Source organism: Anabrus simplex, chromosome 3 (genome assembly GCF_040414725.1).
Source record: "Anabrus simplex isolate iqAnaSimp1 chromosome 3, ASM4041472v1, whole genome shotgun sequence".
NCBI classification, from domain to species: Eukaryota; Metazoa; Arthropoda; class Insecta; order Orthoptera; family Tettigoniidae; genus Anabrus; species Anabrus simplex.
In genome coordinates, this window is record NC_090267.1 from 15,631,214 (window position 1) to 15,650,445 (window position 19,232).

Sequence of the window (19,232 nt, forward strand, 5' to 3'; positions counted from 1 at the left end):
GGCCCACTTCGTACCGTGATTTCTCAGCCGACAGTCATTGTAGAACGTGTTGTCGTGTGCCACAGGACACGTGTATAGCTAAGAATGCCAGGCCGCCGTCAACGGAGGCATTTCCAGCAGACAGACGACTTTACGAGGGGTATGGTGATCAGGCTGAGAAGGGCAGGTTGGTCGCTTCGTCAAATCGCAGCCGATACCCATAGGGATGTGTCCACGGTGCAGCGCCTGTGGCGAAGATGGTTGGCGCAGGGACATGTGGCACGTGCGAGGGGTCCAGGCGCAGCCCGAGTGACGTCAGCACGCGAGGATCGGCGCATCCGCCGCCAAGCGGTGGCAGCCCCGCACGCCACATCAACCGCCATTCTTCAGCATGTGCAAGAACAATTTCCCGTCGATTGGTTGAAGGAGGCCTGCACTCCCGGCGTCCGCTCAGAAGACTACCATTGACTCCACAGCATAGACGTGCACGCTTGGCATGGTGCCAGGCTAGAGCGACTTGGATGAGGGAATGGCGGAACGTCGTGTTCTCCGATGAGTCACGCTTCTGTTCTGTCAGTGATAGTCACCGCAGACGAGTGTGGCGTCGGCGTGGAGAAAGGTCAAATCCGGCAGTAACTGTGGAGCGCCCTACCGCTAGACAACGCGGCATCATGGTTTGGGGCGCTATTGCGTATGATTCCACGTCACCTCTAGTGCGTATTCAAGGCACGTTAAATGCCCACCGCTACGTGCAGCATGTGCTGCGGCCGGTGGCACTCCCGTACCTTCAGGGGCTGCCCAATGCTCTGTTTGAGCAGGATAATGCCCGCCCACACACTGCTCGCATCTCCCAACAGGCTCTACGAGGTGTACAGATGCTTCCGTGGCCAGCGTACTCTCCGGATCTCTCACCAATCGAACACGTGTGGGATCTCATTGGACGCCGTTTGCAAAGTCTGCCCCAGCCTCGTACGGACGACCAACTGTGGCAAATGGTTCACAGAGAATGGAGAACCATCCCTCAGGACACCATCCGCACTCTTATTGACTCTGTACCTCGACGTGTTTCTGCGTGCATCGCCGCTCGCGGTGGTCCTACATCCTACTGAGTCGATGCCGTGCGCATTGTGTAACCTGCATATCGGTTTGAAATAAACATCAATTATTCGTCCGTGCCGTCTCTGTTTTTTCCCCAACTTTCATCCCTTTCGAACCACTCCTTCTTGGTGTTGCATTTGCTCTGTCAGTCAGTGTAAATGGTGTATAGTTCCGATGTGCAATAGCACATCGCATACCATCCCAAACAAATTGTTTATAGATGTTCCAAAGACGCTAAAACTACGGAGAAATGGATTTTGGCGAGCCGGCGAAATGCTGGTGATATATCGGAAAAGTCTACAGCTTATTCTTTTGAAGATCATTTTAACGTAAGTTGAATTTGTTTGAATTTTCAATTACTTTTCCATGTCAGCTGTTCTAGCGGTAAAACTTTAAATTTTAATGTATGATGCTTTAATTACATGCTTCAGTTACACCTTAAAATATGAAAGTAATAAACAGTGCATTAATTAATGCTGATTATTAAAGTATTCTCCAAACCTAACCTATGTTTTGGGTGATCCATGTCAAGGTAATAAACCAAAGGGGTTATGAACCATATCGACAGCTCTAATTATACCAATTTATCTTGGCATGCGACAGTTATTTATATCTTTATTGAAGAGCTTACATTTGTAAAGAAATTTAGGCTACAGCTAAATACTCTGTAATATAACAAAAATAGGCGTGAACATCATTAAAGGAAACAACATGAATTTAACAAATGTATATCTCTACACAAAACCAATGCTTGTCTGTTGGGGTCTTATAAGTTAACAATGCTCAATTGTAATAATTACGGTATCATAATATTAATGAAATAAATAAAATAATTGCACACGGGTGAAAATAGTGATGTTGGTGTTTAAAATATTATCCAACTTAGCTTACGTTTTAGGTTATACAAGCCAAGTCAATAAACCGAAGGGTAAAAATACCGGGCGAGTTGGCCGTGCGGTTAGGAGCGCGCAGCTGTGAGTTCGCATCCGGGAGACAGTGGGTTCGAACCCCACTGTCGGCAGCCCTGAAGATGGTTTTCCGTGGTTTCCCATTTTCACACCAGACAAATGCTGGAGATATACCATAATTAAGGCCATGATCGCTTCCTTCCCATTCCTAGGCCTTTCCTGTCCCATCGTCGCCATAAGACCTATCTGTGACGGTGCGACGTAAAGCAAATAGGAAAATAAGTAAAAGTCACAGCACCCAAAGACATTCCTGTGTTGAAGGACTAAAATGTCACCAAGACACTTTTCTTGGTTGAAATGCTCAGCTTGTTTAAAGCCAAATGTAAATTAATGTTATTGGCTTTATTCCCCGCTAACTACTTCTACGGTTTTCGGAGACGCCGATGTGCAGGAATTTAGTCCTGCAGGAGTTCTTTTACGTGCCAGTAAATCTACCGACACGAGGCTGACGTATTTGAGCACCTTCAACTACCACCGGAGTGAACCAGGATCGAACCTGCCAAGTTGAGGTCAGAAGGGCAGCACCTCAACCGTCTGAAACACTCAGCCCGACTTGTGGAAACTAGATGAAGTCATATTTATCTTTATCATGTTTAACTTTTTCCCTCCACCAAGAAATTAAATGTTTCTCTTTCATGGGCCCCAGAAGTGGATAGGCCAGTTGCCCCAACCATAAATATATATTTTTTCGGGAGTGATTAGATTATAGACCTATAGTACTATGATGTTTCTCTCTTAATCAGTTTATCCTTCAGGGTTGGTTTTTCCCTCGGACTCAGCGAGGGATTTCACCTCTACCACTTCTAGGGCAGTGTCCTGGAGCATGAGACATTGGTATGGTGATACAACTGGTGAGGAGGGCCATTACCTCGCCCAGGCGGCCTCACCTGCTATGCTCAACAGGGGCCTTGTTGGAGGATGGGAAGATCGGAAGGGATAGACAAGGTAGAGGGAAGGAAACGGCCGTGGCCTTAGGTGCCTGGAGGAGAAGTGGGAAAATACGAAAAACCACTTCGAGGGTGGCTGAGGTGGGATTCGAAACCCCTCTTCTCAGTTGATCTCCCGAGGCTGAGCAAACCCCGTTCAAGTCCTCGTACTATTTGTTTTCAACTTTCATGGCAGAGCCAGGAATCGAAACCGGGCCTTGGGGGGTGGCAGCTAATCACATTAACCACTACACCACAGAGGCGGAGTAGTACTATAATGCTACCTATCTGTTTATGTTAGTGCTAAAATCTGATTTCTTACTTTACTAATGCTGAAACCCCGAAAAAGTAATGTTATTCTATAATTTGGGAATCAGTTTAGAAGGAAATGTTGAAAGTGATGTGATTTCTATCCAGGTTCATTGTTATCCTAATACTATGAGTTGCAATACATTGCACGCATACAAAAGATGCCACTTGCAAACTTGCTTTTTATCCGCGAATTTCTGCGGCCACAAAAGTCACTATTTTTCAAGAATTATGACATGTACACATGATAGATTGTCTGACTGTGCTGTTTTGAACCTTTTTTCTTTCATTTTGAAGTTATTCGCGATCACGTATAATAAACAATCGGCTTTTAGTAACGGCTGATGCACAACGGCTGGTAGAGCTGCATGCGGTACTGGATCGTGACGTCACATCGCACCGCTTACGTCAGAGGCCGTCTCACTCGCCTTGCGGAAAAGCAATTTTGAACATTTTTTTAATGGTAGAAAACAAGGCAACTTACCATAATGTAATACGTTTACGTACTATTTCATTGGCGTACTTTTAAAAAATATATATTTTGTGAAAATTATGCATGTTCCCTATTGTGCAACTTATAAAAGCGTTGCATGATAAGTGTTACAGGATTCGAATATCATATACTCGGGATAAGAATAAAGATTCGTTTAAGCAAAAATGCTCATTGCTTTTTGACGTAGCTGCTTGAATGTGAACCATTTTTGGTAAATGCATTTGTAACAGAACCTCTGATTTATGTAAACGCGATATAACCGTCAACTCTGTTTGTGCGAAATCAAACAAAATACCTGATATTGAGCTAAGATTTGTTTACTTATTACGAGCACACGGAATAGGCAAAATTGGAGGGTTGGAGATATCTGAAACAAAGAAATGTATTCAATCATTGGAAAGAAGATCGCGTGACGACCATTTAACTCTGGATGATGAGTCTGAATCTCGTCTCTTACAAATGCAATTAACAACAATGGGACATTTGCAAGCCACTACGACAAAAAGCAATGAGCATATTTGCTAAATTTCGTCAATTTTCTGCTTAAAAGAATCTTTATTCTTATCCTGAGTATATGATTTTCGAATGCTGTAATATTTATTATGCAACGCTTTTATAAGTTGCACAATTCTCTTACCTGTAACCGTTCGGAAGGAAGTTTCCTGATATTTTGTTAGCTACTGTACTGGCAACGTGTGAAAAACGGACGCTCTTATAATTAACTTGAAGCGCCAAGTGGTATCTCTCCTGTGAACAACACCGAATCACGTCCTCATAAGTAGGAAGCTTGTTTGACGAAAAGTCTTTAGGTGCACAAAATGCTGTAGAGGACAATCAAATACCTGTCTTGTGATGAGTTTCTTAGGTACAGCCATAGTGTACCGCCGTTAAGTCACAAAGTTAGGCAAAATAAAACAAAACAAACGTCGAAATATGGTAGGTGCAAATGCCACAATAGTAACTGGAAGAGCGAATGAAACACACATCAAACACGGGGGATAAGTGCAGACTGACACAACAATGGCGCGGCGAGAGTGGTAGGTGGGCGGAGCGTCAGGGTCTTTGACCCCGAGCGAGTTACGACGAGCGCGAGAATTTGTTAGATTCTTGACGGCTGTTGCGCGATTGAAAGACCTTAACCGATGTGAACCATTCTTTTTTCTAAATCATTATTGGTTCGAATACGAGTCGACTAGAGCTATTGCATTTAAATATTGACTAGTTAAGCGATAGAAAATTATCGTAAAAGTATGAAAAAAATTCCGAATTTCGGCGAACTTTAGACACGTGCGCGACCGGAAGAAATGAACATATATTGTTTCTTTTTTTATTTCGTTTTATTCTACCCAATTCGCAAATTTTCCGCGGTATTACGACTTGGAAAACAAGGAATGAGAGTTTTTACGGCCCACCCTACTGCGCATGCGTTATGCATCGTAGTAGTTGCTCACCTCCCACCCCTGACTTCATTATGTAGATAAAAGAGTGCTTATCTACTTCTACATCTGTATACAAGGGTGAGTCAATAAATAAGTCGCAAAAGTGAATTGAGGCAAAAATAATCAAAGTAACTTTCTGACATTTATTTCACTTTTCTATGTATTCACCCTGTACATTCAGGCACTTATCGCATCTCTTTACAAGTTCTTGAAAGACAGCAGCAAAGGAGTCCTTTGGTTGCTGTCGCAGCCAGCATGTAAGCTCATAGATTACGGCATCATCTGTATCAAAATGACGGCCCAAACATTACGGATGATTTGCAATGTGGTTGCAGTTGACAAATCCGCAGGACGACCAGGACGCTCCCGATCTCTGATTCTTTTCCTTCCATGATTAAACTTCTGGATCCAACTGAACATAGCTTTCCGTGAGAAACAGTTTTCACCATAGACGGGATGCGCTTCTTCTGTGGACAATCCTGTTCTCCTCGTGTACAGTCATGCACCACATGTGCCATCGTGCACCAACAGTCTAACGAGCGCCCGCGAGATGTCGTACGACAAGCATACATGCGCTGCCATCTGCTGGCAAAATTTGCGCGCGTAATTTCAAATCGTATAGGGGACACATGTTTGTGACTTATTTACTGACTCACCCTCGCATGAGACGCTGCATGGCTGCTCTTAAAAATGCAGACAAGTTCTTTCCAGTCTCCGAACATAATATTTCATGTGTAGTTTCTTTGAGGAATGATCCAGTGAAGAACAAAACGCGAAACCTGACTTTTTCCAATAATAAAATTCCGACTGTTGAAGCGTATGGTGTAAATAAACCCGACGTACCGCATATGTCAGGCGGCCTAGAAGTCATATTTGCCAGGTACCCCAAAATTTTGACACCCCGAATATACATTTATTAGCCAAAAATAATCACGCATTTACAGCAGAAGACTTGGATAACGATGTTCTTCATAGAACTGTCTTTGAATATTATAAACGGGGTAAAATTCCAACTACTCACAAAATACCTGCAGTCCTTAGCAAAGATAAAATGGTGACAACTTCCCCTGTAGGAAAAGAAAATGAACATTAATATGTCTCTCGGTCATGGCCATCCATCCGCGGGTGCTAATTACAGACGACCGCGACCCACAGCACACGGTCTGCACTGTTCTTAGGTTACAATACCTCATATCACAGCCTGCACGGTTGTTAGGTTACAATACCTCACATCACAGCCTGCACGGTTGTTAGGTTACAATACCTCACATCACAACCTTCACGGTTGTTAGGTTACAATACCTCACATCACAACCTTCACGGTTGTTAGGTTACAATACCTGAAATCACAGCCTGCACGGTTGTTAGGTTACAATACCTCATATCACAGCCTGCACGGTTGTTAGGTTACAATACCTCACATCACAACCTTCACGGTTGTTAGGTTACAATACCTGACATCACAGCCTGCACGGTTGTTAGGTTACAATACCTCATATCACAGCCTGCACGGTTGTTAGGTTACAATACCTCACATCACAGCCTGCACGGTTGTTAGGTTACAATACCTGACATCATAGCCTGCACGGTTGTTAGGTTACAATATCTCACATCACAGCCTGCACGGTTGTTAGGTTACAATACCTCACATCACAGCCTGCACGGTTGTTAGGTTACAATACCTGACATCATAGCCTGCACGGTTGTTAGGTTACAATACCTCACATCACAACCTGCACAGTAGTTAGGTTACAATACCTCATATCACTGCCTGCACAGTAGTTAGGTTACAATACCTCACATCACAGCCTGCACAGTAGTTAGGTTACAATACCTCATATCACTGCCTGCACGGTTGTTAGGTTACAATACCTCACATCACAACCTGCACAGTAGTTAGGTTACAATACCTCATATCACTGCCTGCACAGTAGTTAGGTTACAATACCCCACATCACAGCCTGCACAGTAGTTAGGTTACAATAACTCACATCATAGCCTGCACAGTAGTTAGGTTACAATACCTCATATCACTGCCTGCACGGTTGTTAGGTTACAAGACCTCACATCACAACCTGCACAGTAGTTAGGTTACAATACCTCACATCACAACCTGCGTAGTAGTTAGGTTACAATACCTCATATCACTGCCTGCACGGTTGTTAGGTTACAATACCTCACATCACAACCTGCGTAGTAGTTAGGTTACAATACCTCATATCACTGCCTGCACAGTAGTTAGGTTACAATACCCCACATCACAGCCTGCACAGTAGTTAGGTTACAATAACTCACATCATAGCCTGCACAGTAGTTAGGTTACAATACCCCACATCACAGCCTGCACAGTAGTTAGGTTACAATACCCCACATCACAGCCTGCACAGTAGTTAGGTTACAATAACTCACATCATAGCCTGCACAGTAGTTAGGTTACAATACCCCACATCACAGCCTGCACAGTAGTTAGGTTACAATAACTCACATCATAGCCTGCACAGTAGTTAGGTTACAATACCTCATATCACAACCTTCAGAGTAGTTAGGTTACAATACCTCATATCACTGCCTGCACAGTAGTTAGGTTACAATACCTCATATCACGACCTGCACTGTAGTTAGGTTACAATACCCCACATCACAGCCTGCACAGTAGTTAGGTTACAATACCTCATATCACAACCTTCAGAGTAGTTAGGTTACAATACCTCATATCACAGCCTGCACGGTTGTAGAATTACAATACATCACAGCACAACCTGCACAGTAGTTAGGTTACAATACCTCATATCACAGCCTGCATAGTTGTTAGTTTACAATACCTCACATCATAACCTGCAAAGTAGTTAGGTTACAATACCTAATATCACAGCCTGCATAGTAGTTAGTTTACAGTACCTCACATCACAACCTGCACAGTAGTTAGATTACAATACCTCACATCACAGGCTGCACGATAGTTAGGTTACATACCGAACTCGATACCTGCAGTCGCTTATGTGCGGCCAGTATCCAGTATTCGGGAGATAGTAGGTTCGAACCCCTCTGTCGGCAGCCCTGAAAATGGTTTTCCGTGGTTAGCCCCATTTTCACACCAGGCAAGTGCTGGGGCTGTACCTTAAACAAGGCCACGGCCGCTTCCTTCCCACTGCTAGCCCTTTCCTGTCCCATCGTCGCCATTAAACGTATCTGTGTCGGTGCGATGTAAAGTAATTAGCAAAAAACGTTAGGTTACAATACCTCACATCACAATCTGCACGGTTGTAGGATTACAATACCTCACATCACAGCCTGCACAGTAGTTAGGTTACAACACCTCACATCACAACCTGCACAGAGCTTAGGTTACAATACCTCATATCGCAGCCTGCATAGTAGTTAGTTTACAGTACCTCACATCACAACCTGCACAGTAGTTAGGTTAGAATACCTCAATCAATCAATCAATACTGATCTGCATTTAGGGCAGTCGCCCAGGTGGAAGATTCCCTTTCTGTTGCTTTCCTAGCCTTTTCCGAAATGATTTCAAATAAATTGGAAATGTATTGAACATCTCCCTTGGTAGGTTATTCCAATCCCTAACTCCCCTTCCTCTAAATGAATATTTGCCCCAGTTTGTCCTCTTGAATTTCAACTTTATCTTCATATTGTGATCTTTCCTACTTTTATAAACGCCATTCAAACTTATTCGTCTACTAATGTCATTCCACGCCATCTCTCCGCTGACAGCTCGGAACATACCACTTAGTCGAGCAGCTCTTCTTCTTTCTCTCAATTCTTAACAACCCAAACATTGCAACATTTTTGTAACGCTACTCTTTTGTCGGAAATCACCCAGAACAAATCGAGCTGCTTTTCATTGGATTTTTTCCAGTTCTTGAATCAGGTAATCCTGGTGAGGGTCCCATACACTGGAACCATACTCTAGTTGGGGTCTTACCAGAGACTTATATGCACTCTCCTTTACATCCTTACTACAACCCCTAAACACCCTCATAACCATGTGCAGAGATCGGTACCCTTTATTTACAATCCCAATTATGTGATTACCCCAATGAAGATTTTTCCTTATATTAACACCTAGATACTTACAATGATCCCCAAAAGGAACTTTCACCCCATCTACGCAGTAATTAAAACTGAGAGGACTTTTCCTATTTGTGAAACTCACAACCTGACTTTTAAACCCGTTTATCAACATACCATTGCCTGCTGTCCATCTCACAACATTTTCGAGGTCACGTTGCAGTTGCTCACAATCTTGTAACTTATTTATCACTCTATAGAGAATAACATCATCCGCAAAAAGCCTTACCTCCGATTCCACTCCTTTACTCATATCATTTACATATATAAGAAAACATAAACGTCCGATAACACTGCCCTGAGGAACTCCCCTCTCAACTATTACAGGGTCAGACAAAGCTTCACCTGCTCTAACTCTCTGAGATCTATTTTCTAGAAATATAGCAACCCATTCAGTCACTCTTTTGTCTAGTCCAATTGCACTCATTTTTGCCAGTAGTCTCCCATGATCCACCCTATCAAATGCTTTGGACAGGTCAATCGCGATACAGCCCATTTGACCTCCAGAATCCAAGATATCTGCTATATCTTGCTGGAATCCTACAAGTTGAGCTTCAGTGGAAAAATCTTTCCTAAAACCGAATTGCCTTCTATCGAACCAGTTATTAATTTCACAATCATGTCTAATATAATCAGAAAGAACGCCTTCCCAAAGCTTACATACAATGCATGTCAAACTTACTGGCCTGTAATTTTCAGCTTTATGTTTATCACCCTTTCCTTTATACACAGGGGCTACTATAGCAACTCTCCATTCATCTGGTATAGCTCCTTCGGCCAAACAATAATCAGATAAGTACTTCAGATATGGTACTATATCCCAACCCATTGTCTTTAGTATATCCCCAGAAATCTGATCAATTCCAGCCGCTTTCCTAGTTTTCAACTTTTATATCTTATTGTAAATGTCATTGTTATCATATGTAAATTTTATTACTTCTTTGGACTTAGTCTCCTCTTCTATCTCGACATTATCCTTGTAACCAACAATCTTTACATACTGCTGACTGAATACTCCTGCCTTTTGAAGATCCTCACATACACACTCCCCTTGTTCATTAATTATTCCTGGAATGTCCTTCTTGGAACCTGTTTCTGCCTTAAAATACCTATACATACCCTTCCATTTTTCACTAAAATTTGTATGACTACCAATTATGCTTGCCATCATGTTATCCATAGCTGCCTTCCTTGCTAGATTCAATTTTCTAGTAAGTTCCTTCAATTTCTCCTTACTTCCACAGACATTTCTAACTCTATTTCTTTCCAGTCTGCACCTCCTTCTTAGTCTCTTTATTTCTCTATTATAATAGGGTGGGTCTTTACCATTCCTTACCACCCTTAAACGTACAAACCTCAACAATTTCTTTAAACCCATCCCAGAGTCTGTTTACATTTTTATTTACCGTTTTCCACCGATCATAGTTACTTTTTAGAAACTGCCTCATGCCTGCTTTATCAGCCATATGGCACTGCCTAACAGTTCTACTTTCAAGACCTTCCTTTCTATCACATTTATTTTTAACTACCACAAAAACAGCTTCATGATCACTAATACCATCTATTACTTCAGTTTCCCTATAGAGCTCATCTGGTTTTATCAGCACGACATCCAGGATATTTTTCCCTCTGGTTGGTTCCATCACCTTCTGAATCAGCTGTCCTTCCCATATTAACTTATTTGCCATTTGTTGGTCATGCTTCCTGTCGTTCGCAATTACTTCCCAATTTTCATCTGGCAAATTCAGACCTCCCGCTACAATCACTTTTCTTTCCATGTCGTTTCCCACATAGCTGACTGTCCTATCAAATAATTCTGAATCCGCGTTTGTGCTACCCTCTCCCGGTCTGTACACTCCAAATATATCAAGTTGCCTATTATCTTTAGAAATGAGCATTACACCTCGTATCACAGCCTGCACAGTACTTAGGTTACAATACCTCATATCACAGCCTGCATAGTAGTTAGCTTAAAATACCTCATATCACAGCCTGCATAGTAGTTGGGTTACAATACCTCACATCACAACCTGCACAGTAGTTAGGTTACAATACCTCATATCACAGCCTGCATAGTAGTTAGGTTACAATACCTCATATCACAACCTGCATAGTAGTTAGGTTACAAGGCCTCACATCACAGCCTGCACGGTTGTTAGGTTACAATACCTCACATCACAGCCTGCGTGGCTGTTAGGTTACAATACCTGACATCACAACCTGTACGGTTGTTAGGTTACAATACCTCACATCACAGCCTGCACGGTTGTTAGGTTACAATACCTCACATCACAGCCTGCGCGGTTGTTAGGTTACAATACCTCACATCACAGCCTGCACAGTAGTTAGGTTACAATACCTCATATCACAACCTTCAGAGTAGTTAGGTTACAATACCTCACATCACAACCTGCACGGTTGTTAGATTACAATACCTCACATCACAGCCTGCACAGTAGTTAGGTTACAATACCTCACATCACAACCTGCACAGTAGTTAGGTTACAATACCTCGTATCACAGCCTGCACAGTAGTTAGGTTACAATACCTGACATCACAACCTGCACAGTAGTTAGGTTACAATAACTCACATCACAACCTGCACAGTAGTTAGGTTACAATACCTCATATCACAACCTTCAGAGTAGTTAGGTTACTATACCTCACATCACAACCTGCACGGTTGTTAGATTACAATACCTCACATCACAGCCTGCACAGTAGTTAGGTTACAATACCTCACATCACAGCCTGCACAGTAGTTAGGTTACAATACCTCACATCACAGCCTGCACAGTAGTTAGGTTACAATACCTCATATCACAGCCTGCGTAGTAGTTAGGTTACAATACCTCATATCACAACCTGCACAGTAATTAGGTTACAATACCTCATATCACAGCCTGCGTAGTAGTTAGGTTACAATACCTCACAGCACAACCTGCACAGTAGTTAGGTTACAATAACTCACATCACAACCTGCACAGTAGTTAGGTTACAATACCTCACAGCACAACCTGCACAGTAGTTAGGTTACAATACCTCACAGCACAACCTGCACAGTAGTTAGGTTACAATACCTCACAGCACAACCTGCACAGTAGTTAGGTTACAATACCTCATATCACAGCCTGCATAGTAGTTAGGTTACAAGACCTCACATCACAACCTGCACAGTAGTTAGGTTACAATACCTCACAGCACAACCTGCACAGTAGTTAGGTTACAATACCTCACAGCACAACCTGCACAGTAGTTAGGTTACAATACCTCATATCACAGCCTGCATAGTAGTTAGGTTACAAGACCTCACATCACAACCTGCACAGTAGTTAGGTTACAATACCTGACATCACAACCTGCACAGTAGTTAGGTTACAATACCTCACATCACAGCCTGCACAGTAGTTAGGTTACAATACCTCACATCACAGCCTGCACAGTAGTTAGGTTACAATACCTCATATCACAGCCTGCATAGTAGTTAGGTTACAAGACCTCACAGCACAACCTGCACAGTAGTTAGGTTACAATAACTCACATCACGACCTGCACAGTAGTTAGGTTACAATACCTCATATCACGGCCTGCACAGTAGTTAGGTTACAAGACCTCACATCACAACCTGCACAGTAGTTAGGTTACAATACCTCACAGCACAACCTGCACAGTAGTTAGGTTACAATACCTCACATCACAACCTGCACAGTAGTTAGGTTACAATACCTCACATCACAGGCTGCACGATAGTTAGGTTACATACCGAACTCGATACCTGCAGTCGCTTAAGTGCGGCCAGTATCCAGTATTCGGGAGATAGTTGGTTCGAACCCCACTGTCGGCAGCCCTGAAAATGGTTTTCCGTGGTTTCCCCATTTTCACACCAGGCAAGTGTTGGGGCTGTACCTTAATCAAGGCCACGGCCGCTTCCTTCCCACTCCTAGCCCTTTCCTGTCCGATCGTCGCCATAAGACGTATCTATGTCGGTGCGACGTAATGCAATTAGCAAATAAAGTTAGGTTACAATACCTCACATCACAGCCTGCACGGTTGTTAGGTTACAATACCTCACATCACAGCCTGCACGGTTGTTAGGTTACAATACCTGACATCACAGCCTGCACGGTTGTTAGGTTACAGTACGTAACATCACAGCCTGCACAGTAGTTAGGTTACAATACCTGACATCACAGCCTGCACGGTTGTTAGGTTACAGTACGTAACATCACAGCCTGCACAGTAGTTAGGTTACAATACCTCACATCACAGCCTGCACGGTTGTTAGGTTACAGTACGTAACATCACAGCCTGCGCGGTTGTTAGGTTACAATATCTCACATCACAGCCTGCACGGTTGTTAGGTTACAATACCTGACATCACAACCTGCACGGTTGTTAGGTTACAATACCTCACATCACAGCCTGCACGGTTGTTAGGTTACAATACCTCACATCACAGCCTGCGCGGTTGTTAGGTTACAATACCTCACATCACAGCCTGCGTGGCTGTTAGGTTACAATACCTCACATCAACTTATGCTCTAAAAGATAACAAAGTATAACAGAACTTGGAAATAGCATATTGTTCAAAGACTTTCTTTATTCATCATTCTAGAACAAAAACCCTGCTACAGCAGACTGTTCGCTCTATCAAAAAAGGAACTGAATTAATTTCCCCACGAAAGCAAATACTGTAGAGAGGACGAAAGTATTCTGTGACAAAGAAAGAAAAACGCCCAACGTCTGTCCTCGGACGAGCTGGAAGTAGCAAACTCTTTTTCTACTTTAACTCGTTACCAAACACAACCAAAATCACTCGACATTTTTGTGAAGAATATGACCAAAGTAAGCTTTTAAACCAGTGAAATATGCTATTATATGACCAGTAAAAGCCGTGTTTTATTTAACATCAGTTTGTATGACATGTCCATAGTTTATCTCCGCAAAACTCTACCGGAAGTATCCTGTCTACGTTTTACGATTCTCATTTAAGATTACGTTGCAAACTAGAGATAGAGGGCGTATGTTTTCGTGTCATTTAAGTTAAGCGAGCAAGTTGGCCGCTCGGTCTGTGAGCTAGACGTAAAACAAACAACTTTAGCCGAGTACCCTTCATTCGTGAGTTCCTCTTGCTTGGGGGCCGTCTTTGACATTCGTCCTACGTAGTGCGCCATCCTCACATACACCATTCATATTATGATAGGTATATTCTATATGATAGGTATATGGCTGGAATGGTGGAATTTCGATTGGTGGCAGAAAAATTAATAACCTACGCTTTGCAGATGACACTACCCTCATCGCTGGTAGTGAAGAGGAACTTCATGACTTGCTTGTAAGGGTGAAGAACACTAGTCTTCAGTATGGTCTAGAGATAAACATAAAAAAGACCAAACTAATGGTAGTTGATCGGCAAGGTGAAATCCAACTTACGGGATACCTAAAAGACCTGGATATAGTTAAGGAATTTGTATACTTGGGGTCTGTCATCAACGACACGGGAAACTGTGATAAAGAGGTAAAAAGACGTATTGTCTTAGGTCGTGCTGCAATGGTTAAACTTACTAAGATCTGGCAGAACCGGGCAATATCAAAAGCCACGAAGATGCGCTTGGTAGAATCACTAGTGTTCTCCGTCTTTTTGTACGGCTGTGAGACCTGGACCGTGAATGCTAAAGACAGAAAGCGCATTGATGCCTTCGAGATGTGGTGTTGGCGGAGAATGCTACGTGTATCCTGGACAGAAAAAAGAACTAATGTTTCCATTCTGGAAGAACTCTGCATCAAGAAACGTCTATCTTCCCGTGTGAGTGAACGTTACCTCCAGTTCCTTGGCCACATTTTGAGACGAGACGGAGAGAACTTGGAAAAGGTAATTTTACAAGGCAAAATTGAAGGCAGTAGACCACGAGGAAGAACAGCAAGCAGATGGATAGATCAGGCGAAGAAGATCACTGGGCTACCACTTCAGGTCATACTAACGAAATGTGAAAACCGCTCTGGATGGAGACATCTTGTCAAGGTTGCAACAAGGAAATTATGGAGTTATGAGGTCACGACGCTCAGTAATGAGCACAACGACTAATGATGATGATGATTTAAAAAAACACACACACACTCACTCACACTCTCTCTCTCTCTCTCTCTCTCTCTCTTTCCTTCCTTCATTGTAATTAACTGTGCTGTTGTTTACTGCCCATCGAGCTCGATAGCTGCAGTCGCTTAAGTGCGGCCGATATACAGTGTTCGGGAGATAGTGGGTTCGAATCCCACTGTCGGCAGCTCTGAAGATGGTTTTCCGTGGTTTCCCATTTTCACACCAGACAAATGCTGGGGCTGTATCTTAATTAAGGCCACGGCCGCTTCCCTCCCACTCCTAGCCCTTTCCTGTCCCATGGTGGCCATAAGACCTGTGTGTCGGTGCGCCGTAAACAACTAGCAAAAAGAAAAATGTTTACCCCCTCTTCAACGAATACGTTTTTTTTCATTAATTGTACTTGATTGTCATTTTTAAAATAATGCGTGGTTAGGGAGCTTAGAGCGGTACTGCAAAGTGGTTAAGAGTATCACTTACCTCAGATTAAGATTTAAATGCCAGGTAGCCTTCTTCAATCGGTGGAACACGATTCACGGTCGTGTGTTTGCTATGTTTGCTATGTGGCTGATGCGTCTGTCGTACGAACTGTCCATCACAGAAGTGCAAGCTCTGCCACTTCGTTATCTGCGCAGCGTAGCGGCATGCATTTCCTGGAACTGCGAAGTATTGGCGCAACACATATGACCTTGACACTGACTCACTAGCAGTCTGCATAACAGACGAACAGTAGCGGGGATTGGGAGTAAGAAGTGGGGGGACACAATACGACTGAAAAAAAAAAAGTACAAAATGGTATGATTTTAATGCTCTCTGAGTGAATCTCCATAGGACGAACAGGTTGAGTCTACCTACGTTATTGCGGTAATAATAGCACTGTGCCGCATTCTACAAAAAATTACGTCACACATTCACACATTCAAAAACTCTCCGGGAAACGCCCGGTATTACAGCTAGTAATAGTAATAATCGCCGGCCCCGTAGTGTAGGGGTAGCGTGCCTGCCTCTTACTCGGAGTCCCCGGGTTCGATTCCCGGCCAGGCCAGGGATTTTTACCTGGACCTGAGGGCTGGTTCGAGGTCCACTCGGCCTACGTGATTAGAATTGAGGAGCTGACTGACGACGCCGGTCTAGAAAGTCAAGAAAACGGCCGAGAGGATTCGTCGTGCTGACCACACGACAATTCGTAATCTGCAGACCTTCGGGCTGAGCTGTGGTCGCTTGGTAGGCCAAGGCCCTTCAAGGGCTGTAGTGCCATGGGGTTTGGTTTGGTTTAATAATAGTACTATACAATAAAACGTTCAGGCGGTTCGTGACATGGCAGGGCTGTGCCGCCGTCTCTTTCCCCTCCCCTCACTGACCACGATACTTTTAGATGAATAATAATAATAATAATAATAATAATAATAATAATAATAATAATAATAATAATAATTCGAAGACACTGGCTGTATAGAAATCTGCTTGCACTACAACATTAATTAATTTCTTAACTACACTACAGTGGCATTTACATCAACAGGCTATAAGATAATGCAATCCCAAGTATTATGGCAAAGCAGTGTTTCACTGATCACAATCACAATTGGTAACAACAACATTCATGAAAACAAATAAACAGTGTACTCCCGAATTTCTATCTCCTTGCTCACATTTCAAAGCATGACAACGTGTTTAAAAATTTGACCATCCTGCAAATAGTGCCGTCACGTTACGGTTATATTTTATTATTTATTTATCTTCTTTATATAACTGAATTGTTTAAATGGTCAGTATAACGGAATTAATTGTTTTGTGAAATGTTTTGGAATTAATCCCTAACAACAATTAATGTAAGCCGAGGGGGAAACGCCTAGGTACATTTTGAAGTGGTTGGCAATGTTGCTGAGGGCTCCGGCGTTCAGCGATTACACCCGCCTGCACACTTCTTACGTCTGACAATCCATTTCGTACTTCCAAGCTTCTCCCGCAGCCCGCACACTAGCAAAGTCTTGGGACCTCCTCAGGGCTCTGTTGCCACAGTCCGAGGGCCTCACTTGCTGGACAGCAGCCACGGTCTGAAAGCCTTTGCCATTTTCTTGAAAATAGAAAAGCAAAATGTTCACAGCTGAAATAATAAAGATAACATTGTACAACTGAATATCACACCACTTCGCTACATTTGTCCATCTCTTCATGTACTGTACGTGAATCTTTTCTTGATACAAGGTTTTACGTGGTTTGAGGAGTACGAAGGGAGCTCTCCCGGTCCCGGTAATACTGCCAACTGAATGGAAATGAAATCTGAATTGAATCGATAATATGATCGATATGAATTTTCTAAACTTTTATTATGTTAAGCCAACAACTGTGTCGCGCACACATTATATAACATTTCTCGACGCGAATCGTGTTCCTAGCATGAATTGTATAGTTTGACTTTGCTGTGTAAACAACAACATTACTAGTACGTAAAGTGTACGCCAGATGTCTCACGGCGATGCATAACTGATTCATAGTTTGTGTTTCAAAGGTTGCCAGTACGAATGCCGAAGATAATCGAGGTCGACCGATTCAGCACTAGAGAGCTCACGTATCAAGAAAAGGTTCGCGTACAGTATTCATTTACAGTGTTTCTGAAAAGGATGTATCCAAAAGCTCTTTATGCACGAACCGCCACTGACATGTAGGCTACTACAATTACATAGAAGTTTGCCGTGATTACAAGGCAGTGCGTACTTATATGTGTTTATTTTCAACGAGAGTTTACATCCACAGATATTATAGAAGAAATAGGCAACTGCTTGAATATGGTAACTAAGAACGATCCCATCATCCTAGCGGGTGATCTCAATTGTCGTGTAGATACAGAATTACAGAAGTCGAAAGAAGTTTCGAGCTATCTAGAAGAAGAAGGGCTAATACTAATCAACAAGAAGGAACAGCCAACATATATTTGCTATAATGGCAAGAGTACAATTGATCTTGTCTTAATAAATTCTAGTATAACCACCAAATGTCAAAGTGTTATCATGGAAGCTGTGAAGAAGCATCTGCCCGTGAAAACAACGCTGCTAATAAATGGTATGAGGCACAGTAAGAAGTTACAGCCTTTAAAGTTGAGAAGAACATTGGACTTAACAGTACTAGAGAATTCAGACAACAAAGCAATAATCGATACACTAAACAAAGGGACTCTGAATCAGGCTGCTTTAAAACTGGAGGAAATTCTTAAGAAGGCAATACCTCCTACAGTAGTTAACAATAGAAAAGTAAAACCATGGTTTACAGATGCATGCTACAAAGCAAGAAAAACAGCTTTGTCAGCCCTGCACGCAGCAAAATTGCAGCGCACGAAAGAACGGCTGGAGTACTACGCTAATTTAAGAAGAGAATATAAAGCCATAGCTAAACAAGCCCGTCAGACGTTTTTGGAAAAGGAAGAAAAACGTTTAATTGAAAAGGCTACTCAGGACCCTTACAAAGCTTTGCGTCCTAAACAGCCAAAGTTTTCTCGTAATATACCAATGGATGTCTGGGAAGCGCACCTTCAATTTTCATGTCGACCCAACAGTTATCCCGAATGACTCAGAGAGATTTACGCCTAAAGAAATAAAAGGAACTGTCAAAAGCCTCAAAAATGGGAAAGCATGTGGTCCAGATAACATTTATAACGAACACTTGAAAGGGATATTCCCAGTGTTGAAAGCATCCATCTGCCAGTTATTGAATGAATGTTTACAACAGGGTAGGATACCAGACTGTTGCTCTAAGTCCACAATAAAAATGATGTACAAGGGCAAAGGTGATACAGCAGACCCTAATTCGTACAGAGGAATTGCTCTGGAATGCACTCCCTT

The 19,232-nt window shown here is 42.7% G+C and overlaps 1 protein-coding gene across 1 annotated transcript in view; it reads right to left on the minus strand.

Annotated features, from left to right (window-relative positions):
• The window catches only part of LOC136865927 (uncharacterized), a 113,448-nt gene extending 97,463 nt beyond the window's left edge, over nt 1-15,985 (minus strand). Inside the window, exon 1 of the mRNA XM_067142476.2 lies at nt 15,874-15,985. The gene's annotated coding sequence lies outside the window, so the exon portion shown is untranslated. The remainder of the gene's footprint in view (nt 1-15,873) is intronic.
• Nucleotides 15,986-19,232: the final 3,247 nt, after the last annotated feature.